The sequence below is a fragment of the Arabidopsis lyrata genome (assembly GCF_000004255.2).
Source record: "Arabidopsis lyrata subsp. lyrata unplaced genomic scaffold ARALYscaffold_7, whole genome shotgun sequence".
In the NCBI taxonomy this organism is placed as follows: domain Eukaryota; kingdom Viridiplantae; phylum Streptophyta; class Magnoliopsida; order Brassicales; family Brassicaceae; genus Arabidopsis; species Arabidopsis lyrata.
Genome location: NW_003302549.1, coordinates 12,357,253 through 12,363,360, shown reverse-complemented (window position 1 = coordinate 12,363,360; position 6,108 = coordinate 12,357,253).

Sequence of the window (6,108 nt, the reverse complement as noted above, 5' to 3'; positions counted from 1 at the left end):
AGAACTGTAGCAAGAGAGCTGAAAAGATAAAGGAAAGAAAACAAAACCAAAGTAAGTGAAGATTACATTCATATGACTATTGAGTGATAAAAGAGCTGAAAAGAAAAAAAAAAACAAAACCAAAGTAAATGATGATTACATTCATATGACTATTGAGTGATAAAGTAATGTAATCATACCTCATCGAGAGCATACTCAATGCCATGATAATGGTAATTGTTGATCACTTCATCAGAGGCGTTTTGGAACTCAGTACGCATGAGGTGTAGCCACAAGGTTAGCTAAACATGAAAACAGTATATGTAAGTACTTGCAAGACCAAAACTGGAAGAATGAATCACAGTCTTCAAATGTCTCTCAAATTTGTTGGTTAAACCATAATTGGAATAGCATTGTGTGAATATGCGCATAGATAATGTCAAACATATTATATCTCCTGCAACAAAATAACTCAGTGGCTTGGTGATAAGGCATTTGATTTCGAAGACTTAAGTGCATTAGTTTATTTTAATTTTGATTTTGGGATTTAATAAAAATATGAGACAAAAGAAGTTAAATACGTTGAAAAAAGGTTGGATGCAAATGGAATCAAGTTCCTTATTATGATTGGTAAATCTAAAAACATCTAGTTGTTAATTTTATAAAGACATGTTGTGTTTTTGGTTATCACGGTGAAAAGTGATAGCCAATACAAATTTTGTTAACTGAAAATAATTCTTTTACACGGTTTGAATTTTGTTTGTACAACTATTGTTCGAAGTGTGATAATCTGACTCATTACTCATCCTTTTGTGATAATCGTCACATATGGACAAGCAAAGGATGTATGACTGGTTATTGTGTAAATATGCGCATAGAAAATGACAAACATATTAGATATCTTACGACGAAGTAACTCAATGGCTTGATGATAAGACATTTGATTTCATTCGTTTATTTTAATTCTGATTTTGGTGGTCTTGAATTTGCAATTGATGATGTTTGTTGCCCAGTTCCATATCTGAAAGGGCTCCATGTTCATAAACTTTTTCCTATATTGGAAGCTCCTCTATGGAACGAGTATATGAGGCTTTAAGCCGGTTTTACCAATCTTTTGTCCTTGTACATGAGTTCTAAATTCCAATTGAAGAATGGGGAAATATAAGAGCAACTCGGCTAGAAACAACTATGAAGGTAATATATATATTTTTAAGTTTGATTGTGTGAAATCTTGGAGAATTAGTCGCAATAGGAGAAACTTCAAATGAGCATAAAAATTTGGACATTGCGCAAAATCATTGGTAGGCTAAGTATTTGAGGTGATGGGATTGATAGCTAGTTTTGGTTATACATTTTGGCTATGTTATCTTTGAATATGATACATTTTATAATTGGTTAGAAGAAAATTATATTTCACTGTTAGAATTATAATTCTTAACTGAATAGTTTATTTTGAATTGGTAGCTAGTTTTAGCTTTGGTATGTCCTATTATTAGAAGAATGATAGTTTATACTTAAAAGTTTGTTTGGAAAAGAAAAACTGCATAGCAAAATCTTGTATTTATAACTTATTCTATATTCACATGTACTTAATTAACTATATATCCACGATAAGTTAATTATATAGTATAAGTTAGATATTCACAAATAGTTTAGTAGTAGTCATTTTGTTTTTAAATATAAGATGTTTGGGCTAAAAGCACAAATTTTAAGAAACTAATTAATTTTTTTTTCATTAAATATATAACTTAATATCTAAATAAAAATAATTTGACAAATGATAAATTTACTGCATAATATAAACAGTAACATAATTGTTAATTTAATATTTTGCATAGAAACTTGAATTTTCTGTTCAAAACATCTTATATTGTAAAACAAAATAAAATATCTAAAACATCATATAATTTGAAATAGAAAAATTAGTAGATATTCAAATAATTTCATTTTTGTTGGCCGTATCCAAAAAAAAAATGATTATAAATCAGTATCCACATAATTAATTATATTAGTAAATATATTATCGTCTTTAAAAATTATATTGTTTCGTGGTAACTCGTAAGATAGTTGACCATTATTCGTGTGCATTAGAAAGAAAAAATTAATTATCATATTTTTAAATTCATTTTAGATATTTGATTTACTTTTTGCATATTTTAGATACACCTAGAAGGCTAGAATATGCGACTACACTAACTAACCCTTAATGGCTTAATTAAAAACTTATACGAATACGAGCTCCTAAAATGCATATATTGCTCATAGATACTATAAGAATAGTGGTTAGGCATTATTTTTACGGCAAAAGTGGTTAGCTTATGGATTAAAGTCTATATAATGTATTAGATCCAGCCGATATGTGCCTTACTTTATTTAATACAAATTAGACTATACCTAAGCTCATTGGCCAACGTTTCTGTCATCCCTATTTTTTGTTTACAATGCGAACAGGTCTCCGGCTTTTTCTAATCATAATTTCTTTTCCTTGTTAGACTTTTTTTGTGTAGGTAAAAAAAATTAATAACCAAATATATTGAATATTTTAAGAGATATTCTCTTAATCTTATTATAAAATTTAAATTTATAATATTCAGAACTTTTGAAAAAGGTCTATGAATTTAGTCTAAACTAAATCAGAAGTTCTCTTAAAAAATAATAGTTTTAACCAAATCACAGTTTATTGATACAAGAACGAAACACAATTTAATGTTTAGGAATTATTCTTTTATAAACTTATATAACAGACTAGTAAATTGAGTTAAGAAGTTGCATGTCATTTAAAATTGAGTCAGGAATTATAGTGTATATCTATGTGTTACTTTTACATTTTTCTTTTTAACAAGTTGGGGATGGATCTTCTCCAAAAAGAACACTGTTATTTTTATAAGGGCATATGCAAGGGTATATCTTTGAAGATTGATCTTAAGGGAAAAATAATATTAAAATATTATAAGAGCTTTAATTAAGATCTTTTGTAAATTAAGTGATTATTGGTAGAACATGATTAGATCTTATAAATTAATAATTTAATAATCAAAAACTTTAAATGTTTTTTAAAAATTACAAAATTATTTTTAAAATTGAAAACATTAAAAACGAAACTTATATTAAAATTGATTGAAAAAAAAAATGAAACACAAAATACAATTGTTCTGGGTTTTTAGATTCTCGAATTGGTTTTTTTTTTTTCCGATTGATACTGGTACTGGTCTCTGTGTTTCAATCAAATATGTGTTTCGATTTTGCCCCAAATAAAAAAAGATTTTCGATATCAAAAATGATATCCAATCCGCGACTGACACGTCACCCCGAGAACAGGCTTAAAACTGATCTAGCCCAAGACCACTTCACATGTTCTAAACCTTCTAAACCCAATGTTTATTATTTTAATATTCTAAGAACAGGGCCATAGTTGGCCCGATAAATATGGTCTAATGCCACTTTGTAGAAAACTCTATCGCCCTTGCTTGTTTCTTTTTGTCGCCAGCTGATGTTTCTCGCCCTTACATCAATTATTCTCGAGAAAGAACATTTTACTTGGACAGTTTCAAGTAACAAGCAACTGACATAAAAAAAAAAAGATTATTGAATTTACTTCAATTATTCTCGAGAAAGAACAGTTTAGAATTATGCAAAAGATTATTTGGATATAAAGTCTAAGTAGACAATGAAATAATCTTCAATCTGAAAGAGATATTATGAACTAGAAGTTCAAACACCTGAGAGGTTTAATGACCATCATACCAGTTTGTTCACTAAGTTTTTGAATATAGTGATTCCCGAAAAGATGGTATATATGACTGGAATGCATATCCTGAAGATGATGATTTCAGGGGAGAAATGTGGTTATATGCGTGGTTGTACTCTTTTTCTCTTATCATGGTTTTTATCCCATTGGGTTTTTTCATGAAAGATTTTTAACGAGACAACAAAAAATACGCGAATGATAGACACACGTAAAGAGAAATGTTGTGATTCCAATGATGAAAGACTATCATTCTTCAAAGTCTTTAACATACATTGATGAGATCGTGAGAAACAAAGATAATGATCAAGATGAGTTACATACAAGACCAATGAACTACAGAAGATTTGGCGAACCTATTAACCAAGACGTTTCTAACAACTACTTTCAAGAAGTTACTTCATCATATCCGATCGCGTCATCTCGAAGATTCAAGTGATCTACTCATGAGGGGGAGTAAAAGCGCGCTGCACTCTTTTTCCCTTAACCATGGTTTTTCCCATAGGGTTTTTCTGGTAAGGTTTTTCATGAGGCAGCATCTCACATACGCATTTGAGACCATATTTTTATAATGGTCATCCAAGGGGGAGTGTTATGAATAATATGGGTATTATGTGGATGTCCATTATACGCCCATTAGTAGATTGTAGAAGTTTTAATCTCTAACCTAAACCCTAATGTTGTATCCATATATATATATATATATTGTATCTTGTACAATTGATCAATAACATAGACAACAATCCCTAAAACCTCTTTGTTCACAACAGCAACCAAATTTTTAATTGGTCAACATTAGCTCAACTCGTAAGTCAATCAATTTAGATAAATATTATTAGTGTCTAAATCTTAATAAACCGTAATTATTTTGGGACTCTTTAATAACTTAGTCCCTACTTCCCTTTTTACCAAATTAAACAAAGAAAATATTTTTTAAAAAAGATTAAAAGGAAATGTAAATTTTAACTTTAAATTTGAAACAAAATTTACACTTTAATCTAAATCCGAAATTCTTTAGTTTTTAATTGAAAATTTTTAAACTTTTTACTTTTTAAAGACTTTTTGTTTTAATTGTATGTCTTATTTTGTAGAAAAATTTGGACCGTCCGGTTAAGTGTCTCTTTCTCGTTTTTTTTTTTTTTTTTTTTTTTTTTGTCTTCTTTCGGACCAATCCTACTGTACATCGTATCTTTCAGTATTTGTCAACTAGTTTAAAGGGTAAGTTCACAAATAGGACCTACATCTTGTATAAACCAATAATATCGTGCCACATATTACTCTATATAGTTTATCACACGCGGAAAATTAACTTTGCAGGTTGCTATTTTTTACTTTAGTGAAATGGCTTCATACATTTTGACCCGCTTCTTTATTTTGTTTTAACATTTACCCACAGGGTTCTTGAATTATTATTTGGTACCCAATAAATTATTTTCAAATGATCGTATAATGAACTTATTTCCTACTGAAATATTATTAAAGCATCAGTACTCAAATATATTTAGGTCAACCGATGTAATTTTATGAAGCTATATTTGAATAAAACAAATAATAAAAAAAAAACTTTTAATCTAATTCTAAAATATCCACTAAAATTTTTTCGTTTATTATATATCCTTGAAAATTTAATAAACGTTATAAAATACGTATAAAAACTAATTTTGTGATGCGCAAGCTCAAAAACAACAACCCAAACATTGAAAGAGACCCAGGGGCGGAGGTATATGTTTAATAAGGGGGTCAATTGACCTCTATGGATCTATAAAAATTGTTTATTTACTTGTATTTTTAGAAGCAAAATTCACAAAAATAGTTTAAAATGTGTTTATTGACCCCAATAAAAATTTGTTTCAAAATAAATTTTAGTGATTAGATAAAAATTGACCCCTATAAAAGTAATGGCTACCTCCGCCACTGAAGAGACCAAATATGAACTGGGTGAAATGTAATCACGATGCCACCCATTTAAATGCAGAAACAGAACCGCAAATAGGATGGATCATACGTGATGAGAGAGGAACGTACAAGGGAGCGGGACAAGCAAAAGGATACAAAGTGAACAGTGCTTTAGAAAGTGAATGCCAAGGGCTGAACTATGATATGCAACATTGTTGGACTAAACTTTAGTCACTAAAGGGTATCAACATATAATCTTTGAAGGAGATTGTCAGGAGCTAACACATCTAATAAACCGAAAAACTCTCAATTTCGGGATTTACAACTGGTTAAAGAAAATTTGAGTTTGAGCGACAAGATTTGAAGGCATCCAATTCAGTTGGATCGCGAGACTACAAAACCATGCTGCAGATCGGTTAGCTAAAAACCCAATGTCTAGAAATTCAACCTTTATTTTTTATGATTTGGTTCCTCGATTTGTAACTGAA